This window comes from Zalophus californianus, chromosome 10 (assembly GCF_009762305.2).
Source record: "Zalophus californianus isolate mZalCal1 chromosome 10, mZalCal1.pri.v2, whole genome shotgun sequence".
NCBI classification, from domain to species: Eukaryota; Metazoa; Chordata; class Mammalia; order Carnivora; family Otariidae; genus Zalophus; species Zalophus californianus.
Genome location: NC_045604.1, coordinates 8,637,490 through 8,654,029, shown reverse-complemented (window position 1 = coordinate 8,654,029; position 16,540 = coordinate 8,637,490). Strand labels below are relative to the sequence as shown.

Sequence of the window (16,540 nt, the reverse complement as noted above, 5' to 3'; positions counted from 1 at the left end):
TGCTCAAAACACACGCATTCCTTTTCTTTCTGACCACTATGGATGCTGAAGAATTAAAACATAAACAAATGGCAGTGGGGGTTCAACTTATAAAAAATTCAGTCCAGGGGTGCCTGGGTGGCTCAGTCAGTTAAGCGTCTGCCTTCGGCTCAGGTCATGATCCCGGGGTCCTGGGATCAAGCCCCGCATAGGGCTCCCTGCTCTGTGAGGAGCCTGCTTCTCTCTCTGCCTCCCCCTTGCTCGTGCTCTCTCTCTCTCAAGTAAATAAATAAAATTTTGAAAAAAAAAAAAAAACAAACAGACTTTAGTCCAGTGAGGAAGAGTTGGTGGATACAGAGAAAACCAGACGAGAGATTTTCTTCTCTTGGCTACTCCCAGCCTATGTACTTCAGCAAGGTGAACAGGCACCACAACCCGCAATGTGTCTGCCTCCAAACGCGTTCGGCTAGGGCAGTGTGCTGATGACCTGGCCGCCTCCCCGGCAGAAGCACAGGAGAGAGATTCATGAAGGCCCCTGGCTCCACAGGTAAGGCAGGTAATGCTTGGACTACATAGAATTTGTGGGGGAGGAGTTCGTAAATCCTAGAAAGGGAATGAATCGTATCAACAGTTGATGCATTATTTGTTTAGAGGCACAGACCACAATCTGTGTTATTGTTAGAAATACAATACTATACTTAAAAAAAAAATACGCATCCTGGGCTTGGGTTTTCAAAGCTCAGTGACTGGCCAATGCGCTGAGGAGCTTCAGGTGAGGGTAACGTGCATAGGAGCAGCACTGTTTTGTTAACCAAGAAAAGAAAGCAATGGGAGCGGGCGTCACTACAACCAACGAGTGTGACCTCTAGACGAAACCACTACCTTCTTCCTCTGCGGTTGGGGCTTAACGGCCGACTCTGCCTTTGTCTAGCTGATAGGGTGACAAGGAACAAGTCCTTCCCTCCACCCCAGCAGGAGTCCCGGATCTCCCGCCAAGCCCTCAGAACAGGCAGGTGTTTTGAGTCTTCTCAGCTCTGCCACGTCGGTGCAGCTGAGAAGCCTCAGCCTCCTGGCAGCTGCATTTCGAGCCTGGTGTAAGTGCCCCAAAGCTCCAGGCCCCAGCATGTCCCATGTAGGCCAGGTCCCCAAAGGCCTCAGTGCAAAGCCCAAACCAGTATTTCAGGCTTAGACAACATTCCCTTATATGTTACAGCCAGGTGCAATCCTTCCCCAGTTCGCTTACACCTCCTTTTCTCCCAGAACTCCTTTGCTCACTCAGAGAATCTTGTCCCTGTCCTCATACACCCTGGGAAACGCGATCGGTTCCGGCCCCTGCTCACTCTCCTCTGGGAAGCCGACCCCCCCTCACCTCCTCCACCAGTCAAGGTTCGGGTACAAACAGCAGGAATGCACTCTGGCTCACCTACCGAGGGAAGGAATTTAGTGGACAGATACGCAGTGCCTCATAGAATCAACAGGAAGCCTGGAGAACCAAACTCAGAATAGGAAAAAAAAAAAAAAAAAAGAAAAGCACAGGTAGCCGAGAACAGGGCCAGAGCACGGTCGCAGGAACTCGGGAGCCAGGCAGGGTGCTGCTGGCTTTGGGACAGCATCCCACCACGGCCCCCTCTGTCGTCCTGGCTCTCTGCTCACCTCCCTGCCAAATTCAAGGGCTGGGCACCTATTTCCAACCAGCCAAGTGCTAGGTGCTCATGCCCCCGCTGCCAGGGAGAGGGGAGAAGCCGAGACTGGTGGGAACCCCTCAAATGGCAAGAGGACGTTCTTCGCAGACTCATCTCCTGCGAGCTCGGTACAAACCCAACTTTCCCTTGACTCACTCAAAGGATCCCGGTGGTTGCGTGAATAGCTTGGGAAGATAGAGCACACGCTCAGTGCTGCTTGTGTCCCCTTGTGTCTGGGGACACAAGGGAAGTCTCGGCCACGGGTGCTGTCCTCCGGGAACTCAGGCATAACTACCAAGCAGGGCGGTATTCCTGAGGAGGACGTGGCAGAGAAATGCATGGCCCACACCTGAAGCTGAGAGAGAAAAGGTCGCCGGCTGCCCTCCGTGTGCCCCCCCCAACCCCCCCAGGAATGAGGATGCAGGATCCCAAATCTTCCTGCGACCGAACCTTTGCCCCCTGACCCCCTTCCAGCCGAGATGGCATGAACCAGTGTGTCGCTTCAAGTCTGGGCACATTCCCAGGCTGTGATTTCTAGAACCCCATTTCCAACTACTCGGGAAAGAAAGACTTCCTCTCCGTGCCCATATCACGCTGTTCCCGAGGAGGAGGGAGGAGGTGGCGACGGAAGGCACACTTGGTGAGAGCCTCCTCTTCACCATGCGCTGTGCTGCATGAGGGATCGCCATGGCTGCCATTAGTCTTCCCGATCCCCCGGGTGAGGGTTCTAGAAATCCATGCGCCTACGATTGAGCCACATGATGACTCTGCGCTGGGGCAAGTTACTCAAGCTCTTTGTCCTTTGTTTCCTCCGCTATAAAATGAGCAGAAGACCTCCTACTTTAGAGGGGTTGTGGTGAGTCTTCAAATGGACAATGCATGCAAAGTGATGACAACAGTCCGTGTTATGCAGGTGCTCCATAAACACTGCCTATTAGTATTATAAGGTAGCTATTAAAATCCCCATTTTACGGATCAATAGCCCAACGCTGGAGAGGTGAAGTGGCCCATCCAAGGTCCTAAACCTGGCTCTCATCTGTGGACATGCAGCAGAACTGGGACGACTCAAAACCTGGTGCTATTTCTATGACACCATGCTGTTTACTTACTTCTATACTATCAAACCTGCAAGGCTATCGAGCTGCTGTCCAGGGCAAATGCTGTGGTGCCAGCACAGCCATGATCTGTCTGAAGAGATCTCCGATATTTCATCTCTAGTAATACCCGTACTTATTTCGGTCCTTCTTATGCAAGAACTGAATTCCCAGAAACCCCTATGACCACAGAGGACACAGTTTTCAAGTGGCTGACCCACACACCAGACTGACGTGGACCTTAAGAAATGACAGCACTTTCCTGGTGTTTGGGTACAGGGTCACTTTGACGAGTGCACTAAATCACGGCCGCATGATTGGGCTGTAAGGTGGAGATGGTTTTGTGTTTGTTTTTCTACCCTTGTTCTCCTTCTTTCTGTTCTTCCTTTTTTTTCTTTCTTTCTTTTTAATACTTGAGAAATAACCACAACTCCTGAATGCCATCGTGGTTCCAAGAGAAAGGGGACCGACTTTTGAATTTGAGGTCTCCCCACCTGCCCCCCCCCCCACCTGCCATCCATCACTCTCTCCCCTCGTCCCCGAGAATCTGCCTGATGTCAGGGCACAAATATCAGCAGGCATGACACCAAAGCCACCAGGATGACAAAATGGCGAGTCATCTGGAAGAGGCACCTGGACTTTGTTTAACTCTGCCCATCACGTTTCCTTCCCAAACAGCAGGCGGGTTACACGGGCTGAAACCGCAACGGTCAATAAAGCCACACAGATCAGCGTGAGTAAATGAAAGGCAGTAAGACAGCAAATCTAACTCAGGAAGGAAAAAGCGCATTTCTTCCCTTGACCACGCTATCAAGGTAAAAGCAAGCCTCCTTTCCACTCGAGCGGACCAAAAAAAGAAACCAGAGGTACACCTGGATCACCTAGCGTTGCACAGAATGGTGCGATATAAATGTACTTCACCATCCCACATTCCCTGGTTCAGGACCAACTGAGTTATTATTAGCATCTTGTATGGATTTCTCATCTCATTGCTGCCCTCATAACACAGGTATCATGGAAAATGTTAGAATTATGAGATTATTGTTTTATTTCTGATAGTGAGGTAAACTTTACCTCACACAGTACATAAGCGTTCACTGTTGTTTTGATTTTATTGCTTCGATTAATCCCAGTTTTAATACATCAGTGATAATATGAGGTTTGGTTTACTGTATTATTATTGTCTACTGTCGAGATAAAAGTCTCCCAATTACATGACAGACAGCAGATGTCCCCACCTTCTGAATAGACACCAATGCATGACACATTTCCCAAGTCCTAAAAATGTTTAACTAGAGCAGGTAGAACTACCCAAGTCACTGTAAAAAGGGCTCCACTCTGATGTCCCTCAATGGCCACACATTTCGGAAGCTTGTCTCCGGGAGTCAACTATTGTTTATCATCTCTACATACGCTCTTGGTATTTTTCCACCTTGTGGAAAATAGCACCAATACACTCCCCATTGTTTCGTTTTGCTTATCAAGCAGCAGCTGATTTGTGTAGTGAGACTAGAATATGTTGTCTTAACATCACTGCATTAGTCATATACCCCCCATCAGGTGATTTTTTTTTTTTTTTCCATTCTTAACACAGGCTTGGTGTCATGCAAGTAAGGCCCAGTTGACCCATTCATAAACTCACACTTGGGCAAAACACGTTATCACCCACCTGATAAAGGACACACATACAATACAGCATATTACACATAACATACAAAAGCTAATATCATAGTACAATGGTAAGCCATTTCTAGAACATGAGGACACCAGCAGGAGAACTGGTATCTATGAACCTCACGCACAATTAGTCATATTACAAGAATTTCCTGAACGTTTTGGCATTTTTCCGTCCTTTTACTTTCCATTTCACATGGAGCAGGGTTTTTTTCCTTCATTTCCTCTGTGTCCATCACTCAATCTTACATTGACACAGCAAATCCTCCAGTGGCCTCAAATGGCATGCCATGTTGCCGCCAAATTCTAGACAGTTTCCTCCTCATAATTTATCCAAGACAAAAGGAATAGACGTGTTGTGGTCCCATACAAATCTGAGAGCCTACTTAGTCTTGAAATGCTAACGAAGAAGTATTTTTTATAATTTAGTTTCAGGGAAATGAAAACACAGCATTACCAGCTTATTGATCTAAATGAGCTCAGATGAGATGAATTCTATTACTTTTTAAAAATTTTCTAACTCTGCAACGGTTTGGATCCATTAGAAGAGCACAGATTCTACAGGCAAATATAACTGGGGCAAACATTCCCAAGAGACATGTGAAGCTTCTGTCCATTCTGAATTACTATTTACTTGAGAAAGGTTATTCACTAGTCAACTATAACAGATTCCATCAGGACATCACTGCTGCTGCTGCTGCTGCATTCCTCAGTCTGCGTATCTGCCTAAGCTACCTGGCCACAGGTACTTAATTACTTATGTGTTAGGCCAATATACATGTGACATTTCTCCCCATTCAGGATCTCTACCAATAGATCCTAAAAGTTATTCATTATAGTGAACAGCCCACTTTCTGCTCAGTTAATCGCATAATGAGAGCATCTTAATTTTGACTCTCTCAAAAAATATCATTTCTACAATATTTAAGAATATACCATGTTAATTCCACTCTCTACCTGCAGTCACTGAAGGCTAGATATTCATATATGATCCATACCAGTCAAAGTGGTGTATACTATAATGGTGAATAGTTTTACCACCTTCCTGTTCCATATACCTATTGATTCCAAAAGCAGCTACTGCCTCATTTGTCATTTAAGTCCCCGTCAAGTCCTTCAACTGCACTAGACCCTAACCATATGGCAGCAGTTTCGTTATAAAAGCAACCCACCCATGCCATGTAAAAAGCCTATTCACTAAGGATTGGAGCAACTACATCACACAACTGTATACAGTGTTTTATAACTCTAAAGCCCAACGCAAACAAATAAACAAAACCAAAACAGATGACCTCCATCAAGGAGGTAAACTGGAGCTCCAGACCAGCAAACACAAAAATGGGGTCGACTGCAAGAAGAAAACTCACTGATCATTATCAGGGATAGCCACGCTGTCTTGATCATCCCAATGGGTCAACACCCAAGGTAGCTCATTCTCTGGGAGGTTAAAAGTGGTCCCAACACCCATGTGCCTCATCAATCCTATTTATTCAACATTGGACTTTTCTACTCCAGAAGCCAGACCGTACCCCATAGCATGGTGCCCTGTAGAAGACAGGTACCCAAGAAAGAAAGATGTCAGAGGTGGGGGGGGGGGTATGCTGAATTAATGAGTAACTCCTTTTGGCTATTTTCCATAAAACCAGTTCTTGCCCCGAGTTATCCTCGCCAAGATGCTGTCCGTGACACAAGCTACATGCCAGGGGCCCTGCTTAAGATTCGGTTACCTGCCATGGTTCTTGAATTGACTCACGATAACAGAGTCCTTCCTGAACAAGCCTCTCTAATGCCATGTAACTGAATATCTTGTGGATTTCTGTGTGCAGGGTACACAGAAAGTAGGACTGCTAATGTGCTACCTCCGCACCTCTACTCTCAGACCATTCTCTCCCCATTTAGATCCGTGAGAAAGTATAAACATCCCTGGGGAAAGTTTAAAGAAGGAAAGAATTTAAATTCCAGTATTTCTGGCTTTACTTGTCCCCAGATCTACAAACCCTTCTGGATCTGCACTGCTCCAATGGGCTCAGCAAGGCTGGGGCAGTGGGTTATTAACAAGTGTAAGTCGATGAAACCTGAGAACTCGTGTCTTACCCTGATGTCAACTCTAACCAGAGTACAAAAGACTGTGGGCGCTTTTCTGTCGGTACACGTGGCAAGTTCCTGAAAACACACACACACCCCTTACGTGTTTGATTCAAGGCAACAGTGCTGGGCTATGTCAGGGAACCTGAATTCTCTTGTGATTCTAAGTTGCCAAACAATCTGACAAAGTTTTCCAGGTTGTCCCTCTAGCTAGATGCTCCCCCATTCTTTGTATTTAAAGAATATCTGCCAGCAATTTCTAGTTCCAAACAGCGATACCCTTGACTTCACTCTACTATCTGGAAAAGGAAATGGTAGAAGTGTCTCCAAAATAAAGTTCCACTTTAATCTTGAGAGAAGGAGCAGCAGAATTCTAAAATCAACCAACACAAAGGGATAAAATGCCAAAGAAGGGAGGGCATCATTGTTCTGTTGCCACGTTTATGGTCATTAATGGCAAAGGACAACGAACCAGGCAATGAACTCCAAGCAAAGAGGAAAATAAGTCGCAAGCCATTAAAGCACCAGTCGGTGGGCCAAGGTTTGAGAAATGTGGCCATGAAGTCTGTGTGCTGTGGCTCTCTGCTCTCCCATCCCTCTCACCAGTCAGCATGGCCCTGAGACTGAATTCAGGGGAGCCAGGCTGAGGTGACCATCCTGTGCTCCAAAACTGTTTTTGAAAATTTGTGTCTTAAGCATCAAATTATTTCCAGACAATTTTTTTCTTAAGAAAAATCCCAAGTGAGACCGGATGAACAAATTATGGTACATTCATACAACAGACTACCCACTTGGCAATAAAAAGGAACAAACTATTGATCCAAGCAATAACATGTAAAAATCCCCCCAAAATTATGATGAGCAAAAGCGAGGTACTCAAGGACAGTTAACCTTTTAACAATGTGGGGGTTAGGAGATCCAACCATTCACACAGTCGAAGAGCCATGCACATTAAGTTTTGTTTTGTTTAAATTCCCATTTAGTTAACATACAGTATTAGATTTAGTTTCAGGTGTACGATATAGTGATTCAACAATTCTATACATTGCTCAGTGCTCATCAGGATAAGTGTACCCTTCAACCCCATCACCTATTTCCTGCAGCCCCCCACCTACCTCCTCTCTGGTCACCTTCTGCTTGTTCTCTATTAGTTAAGAATCTGGTTTTTTGGTTTATCCCTTTTTTCTTTGTTCGTTTGTTTTGTTTCTTTAATCCCACATATGACTGAAATCATATAGTATTTGTCTTTCTTTGACTTATCTCACTTAGCAACATACTCTCCAGATCCATCCATGTTGTTGCAAATGACAAGATTCCATTCTTTTTTATGGCTCAGTAATATTCCAGTGTGTGTGTGTGTGTGTGTGTGTGTGTGTGTGTTTACACCACATTTTCTGTATCTATTCATCGATCAATGGATACTTGGGCTGCTTCCATAATTTGGCTATTTTAAATAATGCTGCAATAAACATAGGGGTGCATGTATTTTTTCAAATTAGTGTTTTCATATTATTTGGGTAAATACCCAGTAATGGGATTACTGGATCATATGGTAAGTCTATTTTTAATTTTTTGAGGAACCTCCATACTGTTTTCCACAGTGCCAGTTTGCATTCCCACCAATAGTGAATGAGGGTTCCTTTTTCGCCACATCCTCGCTTACTGTTTCTTGTGTTGTTGATTTTTGCCCCTACTAACCTTTCTGACTCCTCCAAAACTCAACGACTAATAGCCTACTGTTAAGTGGAAGCCTAACCAAGAACATAAACGTTGATTAACACCGAGTTTGTATATGTATTATACATCGTGTTCTTACAATAAAGGGAGCAATAGAAAAGTAAATTTTTTGAAGAAAATCGTAAGGAAGAGAAAATACATTTACAGCCCTCACCGAATTTATTGAGAAAAACTTCATAAAAGTGGACCCACACACTCAAACCCGAGTTATTCAAAGATCAATTGTATATATACTACATGATCCCATTAATACAAAGTATAAGAACTGGCACAATTAATCTCTGATGATAAAAATTAGAACAGTGGTTATCTGGGGCAGAGGCTGGGGGTAAACTGAGGTACAAAGGGCAAAAGGAAACTTTCCAGGGTGATGGAAGAGTGCTGGTTACATGGTAAACTGGGTGTTGGTTACACGGGTAAATTCATTTGTCAAAACACATCCAAGTGTATACTTAAGTTCTATTCATTTTACTGTATATAAATTTACTTCAATTTTTAAAATTCATCACCAATCTCCTCCCACCTTTGACTACATCTAGGAAGTTTTGTGGTATAAGGGAAAAAAACATGAAATTCTGGAAAGAGAAGACCTACACTATAACCCCTGTCACCTTCTAGCTCTATCATCTTGAACAAGTAAGGTAACATCTCCCCACATTTACCCATCTGTAAAATGGGAGAACTCTATTAGTGGTCATTCAAACAAAATACTCCAATGATAAAATGCCAGTAACATACAGAAAAATGCTATAAGTCGTATAACGTCATATATCAAAGAGATGAAGGAAATATTCTTCCCTAGATTGGAGTGCGCGTGGGGTAGGGGAATGTACCAGAGAGGGCCTCCGCTGGGATTATTTTAATGTATGTGATGGTTTTCTTTTTTCACCATTTTGTTTTTTTTAAAGCAGGTTCCACCCCCAGTGTAGGGCTTGAACTCACAACCCTGAGATCAAGAGTCGAGTGCTCTACCAACTGAGCCAGCCAGGTGCCTCTCTTTCCACCATTTTAAAACATGGATTTCTGCAGCTGATCAGAGCCACTGAACCAGGAGTGCTCATTGCTCATTTGGCCTCTACTCCTACACACACACACACACACACACACACACACGCACACACACACACACCCCTCCATAAACTCTGTTCTCACTCGGTGCCCAATCTGCATAAACCGTGAGGATAAATCAATCAGGCAATAAGAAAAAGGCAACAAACCTCAGCCAAGGCCAAGGTGCAAAACCCCAAACCACGCAGCGGAGGTCATTCAGTCCCGCCGAGAGTCCCGGACGTCACCTTGCTTAAAGTGGACTTGGTCCCAGGAAATCACCCATTTGCGGCACTCCTCTCGTTTCGACTCTCCCCACCTGCTCTTTTTGGAGGGCTGTTTGTGGGCTCCCCACCCCGCCCTCTACCCCTGCTCCGGCGTTCTCTCCCGCACTTTCTCTTTCTCTCTAGGCTGGGTTTAATTTGACACCTTGAGCTTTGGTAACGAGGTGGGGAGCAAAGCAGCCACAGTGGAATTCATTAGGCTCAACACTGCAGGGCCCGCTCTCCGTGCGTTAATGACATCGGAGGGTAGGGAAACGAGACAGCCACCACGCGAGATGAAATAAACATGAGGACTGTCAGCAGTGACAGCCTAAGCAAAGGGGACAAAACGAGCCAGGTAGAGACCTTTCCCCGTCCGCACAATGCAAACCGACAGCTTGCAAAGCCCCCCTCCCCGCCGCCACCCCCCCCCCCTTACCCAAAGCTGAAGAGTGAGTAAGAGGTGGGGGGAGGCAGAAGCGTGGATGGGAGAGAAGGAAAGAAAATACAATTAAATTATCATTGTTTTAACGTACAAATTTCATTTATCAGTTTAATGTTGGCACAAACCAAATTCATCGCCCTTCTTCAGCGAGGAGCACAGGGAGGCTGGGAGCGGGTCTGCGCTGTGCTATGCTTGGAGCGTTCTTTCCTCCCTCTCCCTGCCCTAAGCTCTCTCGGCTGATTTTTTTTTTTTTTTTTCCCCTGAGCAGCATCATCCACGCCCCCGCCCCCCACCTTCAACCACTACAGCTCTGTCTCTCCCTGTTGCTAAAGGCAGCCCTGGAAGGAGGAAAAGAAGGGAGAAGGAAAGCAGAGGTGGTGAGGGAGGGCTAGAGATGCTGGCTCCTGGAGAGGAGGGGTGGCAGGAGGGTGACAAAGAAAACTCAGGCAGCACGCACTAGACCACAGAACAGAACAGCGTGGGCTACCTCCAGACGGGGTAAAGCTCTGAATGTGTGCCCACCGAGAACGCAGCTACCAGCTATCAAAAGGGTCGACTGGCAAGGAAGGTCTTAGGGACTCGATGGCCTTCTCTTCTCCACACAATGCAGAAGGAATGCACTGGCTCTCCTCAAGCTAAGTCACAGGCCTCTTCTTCGACTAGAAATAATCCTGTCTGCACAGGGGCAAAGGGGAAGCCCCCCTCTGCCGCACTTGGCCAGGGGAAAGGTGACTTCCCCATCTTCAAAGAGGGCAGACTCCATGCGGTTGGCCACAGCGTGAAGCCCAGAGCTGGGATCTGTCACAGGTGCTACATTTTCCCTAATTTCATCTGCCGACCTCCCAGCCAGAGCAAGAGCATCTTCCATAACCCTCCCAGAAATCCTCCCCTCTTTCCTAGCCTTTTTCTGAGACGGGACGTAAGTGAGCCAGAGCCTACCCTTTAAAGTCAAATATCACTGTTATCTTGGGCCGGGGACTTCTCCAGCAAGGTTTTCAAAGAACCCCCAAAGCTAGCGATATTATTATGAGAAGGGAAAAGAAAACCATCATATTTTTATTAAGCGGCATTAAACGGTAAAGATGTGAAGGCCGAATCAATGACGGAATCCACACTTAGAAGAGACCCAACACGGGTCAGTCTGAGTGGCTTGAGTGAAAGTTTGCCCTATCAAACCCCTGGCAGGGTGGGGGGTGGGGCCAAAAAAAAAAAAAAAAAAAAAAGCTAGCTTGCCAACCTGCTCCAGGGATGTGAAGGATGCGGGGGGCCAGGTGTGGAGAGCGGGGGCTCCTGACGCACAAACCTAGCTGGTCATCATGTAGGAAAGCCATGGGGCCATGACTCCAAGTCACAGCTATGAACAGCTGATACCAAGAAAACAACCTGTTTCACATAACAGACCTGGGGTATCACAAAATAGAGGCCATGACAATTTTCTCAAACACATCAAGGGTTTAAGGCCCAGAGACTCCCACGGAAAGCTGTGTCTACATTCAACACTGACAAAACCTTAATTTCCTCCTTGGAAAGCAGTTCACAGCTTCTTCCCTAGATGGTGTGAAAAGAGATGGGGTGGCACCTTATATGAAGCATTATAATCCCTGAATGAAAGCAATCCATTAATAAAAGTGCTGGGGAAGAGTTTTACACTTAAGAGACTAATTTTGTTTTAAGCTAGAAAAATAGGATTATGGAACATTGTGTTAAGGGAAGGAGACACACACAGTCCATTTGTTCTGGAAGGCAGTAAGTGGACTGATTGAGTGCATGGTTCTGGGAGAGGACTGAACTACATGGGAAGGCCAGCATTAGCACGGGCCCCCTGGGTTGGCTCCAGGAGTCCATCCTGAATACAAAGGTAACACCGTGCAGGCCTGCCAGGTCAAAACAAGAGAAGCAGAGGGCTTAAGTAATGTCAAGGACACCAAAGCATGTCCACATTTGAACTGCCCCACCATTTTGTTTCTTGGCCAAGGTCTGATTTCAAGCTTGCCCATGTCTAGAGGCCCCCGTGTATTTGCATGTTTTCATTACACTACATTGCCTTGCTCAGTCTCAAAGGTAATCCCTTCAGAAGCTACTTTCTCCCCTCATATTCCCTCACCTACCTGAAGGAAGAAAGTCAAAGGCCTTCCCCCCAAGAGAAGGCACCAATGGGACGAATTAACAAGTCCTGTGTCGTCTTGAGAGACAGCGCGTACAGTGGAAAGAGGGGGGTGTGTTTGGAGAGACATAAACAAGTTTGATCCCCTTCTCCACTATATCCAAGTTTGGGGACCCAGGGCAAATTATTTCGCCTCTCCGAGCCTCAGTTTCCTCCTCTCAAAAATGGGGAGTATAACACCAACCTTTGAGCTACACACAACTTACATATATATGGTAAGTGTCCTACGCCTACAACAGGGCCTGGCAATGTGGTGATGCTTTCAGGGGGCCAGGCAGCTGAGGAAGGGTCCAAAGTCGTGGCTGTGATAGTTCTGAAGTTCCCCAGCATTGAACTACGTGAACAATAAGCTACGTGAGCCAAAGGAACCACACTTAACTACCAGAATAATCTATAGCTTGATAACATCAAAGCAGAGTTGAAATTCCCTCCCCCCCCCCCCCCACTGTTTATCAGAGAAGCACTTCAAGCCATGCCCCCAGCACTCAGCCCTTCCTTGCCTTTCTCTGGCTCCTCTCCACCGCCCCGCCGCCTCTAGTCAACCTCCACCAGGTCACCGGAGCAGCTCCAACAACCCTGGGGTGCTCGGAGAAAACACAATTGCTCCGCGACAGCCCCCCACCCCCACCCCAGGGTTGATGTCACTGTTCCGGGATGGAGCCCAGGCCTTGGTGGTATTTTGTAAAAGTTCCCCAGGTGACTTTAATGTGCAGCCAGGGTTGAAAACCACTCTGTAGCAAATATACTTGTTACTGAAAGGTTTATGCATAACATTAAAAAAACATTTTTATTACCATAATGACTTACTAGGCGGGAGTGTTAGGCCTCTCACCTAAAAAGGTAAGTGGCGCAGCCTCCAGGGAAGATCATCCCTGGGAGCGGCTTGGGCGGTCAACTGGGCGGCCTCCATGGTCTGGAGGAGGCTCAGAGAGGTGCGATGACTTTCTCTGAAACCACAACTGACTGGCCGGGCTGCAGGGTTCCCCCCACTTAGAGCCCCAGGTCTTCCTGACCTGCCTCCTCCAGCTCCCGCTCTGAGGTCTGGACGGCTGACACCCATTCTCTCCTTCTCCTTCCTCTTTTCTCATCCTTCCCAGTGCTTCCTCCACCACTGACCTTGTTTCCAATCTTTAATGCTAAACATCAGCTTTGAAATGCTCCATCTAGTGCCTGGAGCTTTGAGAGGAAAGGTGCCATGAAAATCTTAATAAACAAATAAATAATTCATACTAGGTACTGGTCTATTCTCTGCACCACTGGATTTCAAACATTTCTTAGAAGCGGACTCTTACCCATAAAGTCAAGCAAATAAAAATCATGAAACAGAAGCGCAGGGGTCCACGTTGGGGTGAGGGTCCAGAGCCCCAAGGGCTCACCCCGCTGCCGGGAGGGCAGCCCTGGGCCACCCTCATACCCGTCCTGGGGCCCTGTGGAGGGCAAGGACCGAAGACGACCACAGCCCAGCATGCCCAGCTGGGTTGTGCCTTTTATGATGGACAGCCCAAAGAATAGCTTCATGACATGACACATCCTCCGCCCCCAAAAATAACCAGAAAAAGAAGTCATTTGTTGTAAAACAAGTACACCTCTGTGAAAATTGCATGTGTTGCAACTGGGTTGTGAGAAAAATACAGAAACGTGGCCGTGGTCAGATCTGCTCAATCCACTCAATCCTGAAATGGGATTGAAGTCCCCCAAGACCATGAGAAAAAAACCTCTCTCCACTCAGCAAGCAGGGAAAGCTCCCTATCATTTGTGCATGTGTGCGTGCATTTGGACCCTATTTGTTTTCTCCCCTAAAGACATGGGGTCTCCAAGCCCTGTTTCTGTTCGGGAGCAAGGAGTAATGAAGACCAATTAGGAGTGAAGAGACCGGTTTGGGCCACATTTCCAGCCCGGAAGCAACCACAGGTCTCTGGAGGCCAAGAGTGCCCGCCTCCTTCTGGTGATTTCTACAGAAGAAACTCTAAAACCCCCCTTGAGCTTGATTCCTTAACTCATGCGGCTGCCAATGACAAGCTTTCCCACTGCCGATCTAACTACTTAGGCAGCAACAACTATTAATTCAGTGGCTAAATTTGCCAAAAACATCAGACTGATGATTTGAAATGATTTTCACAATATAGATGAGGTGAGGATTACAACAGATTTTTCTTTCTTTGCTTGCTTATTCTTTTTTTTAAGAGTTATTTATTTATTTTATAAAAGAGAGAGAGCGCGCACGCACGCAGGAGGGACAGAGGAAGAGAATCTCAGGCAGACGCTGTGCTGCACACAGAGCCGGATGCGGGACTCGATCTCATGACCATGAGATCACGACCCAAGTGAAAATCAGGAGTTGGGACACTTAACGGACTGCACCACCCACGCGCCCCGCGTATTTTTATTTCTTTAACCACCAGGTGCTCCTGAATCCATTTCCCCTTCATTCGGCTCCAAAGAAACTCTGGCTCACGTAAAGACTGGGTCTGCACCCCTAACAGGCTGTCAAGGAAAGAAGGCAGAGACAGAAAAATGAAATCTCTTCAGATTTGCATTTTGTGCTGCCGGTCAGAACGCTTTCCTTTGGTCCTCATCACGCCACTTACAGGTGAGACACCCGAGACTGACCAAGGTGAAGCGACTTCCCCAAGGTCACACAGTCTATGATCCCAGAGCTCGGGTCTGAGACTTCCACTTCTTTTTTTCTTTTCTTTTAATCTGGGGCTTGAACTCACGACCCTGAGATCAAGATCTGAGAGATCAAGAGTCCGACGCTTAACTGACTGAGCCCCCCAGGCGCCCCCAAGCCTTCTACTTCTAAACCAACACTCCACAGGCCACACAATTCCTGCCTCAACTTCCAAGCCCCCGTTATTAACCTGAAGTCAGAATCACTGCAGAACTGTAATTCAGCACGGTCCTGTGACCACAATGACATCATTTCGCCCCCGTATTATCTTACCATCACCCCCAATTTCTCCGCTGACAAATCCGTGTGTTCACTGGAAGTGTCATATGTATCTCTGTGGATGTGCTGGCAAGAATAATGGGCCATGAACTATTTTCAAAGGGCCACTTACTTTGTCCTTAATATTTCAGACCCAAGTCCTCTGCCATTATCTGCCTCCCAACTCTTACTCCAAATTCTTTTTGATCACCCCCCCCAATACTGTTTAGCCCTAAGCCCCTCCTTCCCCCCTGCCTTAAAAATCAAACATCCATGGAGTTTGTTCAGATTCCCTATTCATCAAGGAAATGAATTCCATATGCATAATTCATTTCTTTTGTGAACTTTTTCCCCTGCAGGGAGTTAATGCTCCCCAGTGCATTGGGAACAGAGGCAGTGGCAGAAGGGACAAGTGAGCAAGGGGGCAAAAAAAATGCCTTCCCCGTGTAGCCGGGACAGATAGGGGCCAAAAGGTCTGGCCTCCGCTGGCTGACACCTAGAGCTCCACAATTTCATCTCGCGAAAAGGAAGGGGGACCCTGTACTGCTTATTAGGGGACAATGGGCTTCGCCTTCAAGGGCGAGCAGCCCGGGGAGCCTGGAGGCCTTATTTCCAAGCCCAGTGGCTGCCGGTCGCCTAGAGAGAAAGAATGGATAGGGCCCCCCCACTCCTCCGTGTCTCTGCTCATATGAAAAACCCAAAACTAAACAAAGAGATATACACCGTGCCCAATGCACCATGTTGAACAGCTGTTGCATTTGGAGAAAAAGCAGTCCCTAGTCCAAAGTCAGATTTGAAAAACGGCTTTATTAAGAGAAAGATTTACTGTAGATGAACTCCAAGACTGGAAAGAGGGGGAGCAGCTGAGAAAGACAGATCTGCCAGACGGGGGGCCCAACTGACTCCACTGGCTGATGTTACCTTTTGGCGAGTTTCTCTGACCCCCACAACATCCTGGAAGTTGCAGGGCCTTCAGTTATTAACTCTTTAATGACAGCCTAGAGCCCCGAAGTTCAGAGCTGGCTTGACAAATGGCACAAAAGATTTTAAGGCCAAGATGGAGTGGATATTCCGGCACGGTTTCTTTCAGGGATTTCGTGTTAACCTAGCGTCTTACCTAAATTTTTAAAAACATCTTTCTTTTCACTTACTTGCTTCTGCCTTCCTCCATCTCTGCAGACAAAGGGGAAGGGGCCGAGAATCATTTTAGATTCGGGAATTCTTGTGCCTCGTAGTTGAGGATCTGCACCTTGGGAAAGGCCAATTCGCTACCTCAACTGCCTAGAATCAGCACAGTTTTGTACGCAGCTCCAACCCCGAAGAAGAAGAAGCTGTTTCATCAGTAATAATAAAATTTCACTTGTTGTTTACTTCTTCCAGTGTGTGGTCCGATATGGGCAAGATAGGACGAAACCAGTGAACTAGTAGAAACAGAGCTGGA

The 16,540-nt window shown here is 46.7% G+C and overlaps 1 protein-coding gene across 2 annotated transcripts in view; it reads right to left on the bottom strand.

Moving 5' to 3' along the window:
* Window positions 1-16,540, bottom strand: part of PBX1 (PBX homeobox 1) — a 279,973-nt gene that overhangs the window by 187,434 nt on the left and 75,999 nt on the right. The window lies entirely within an intron of this gene.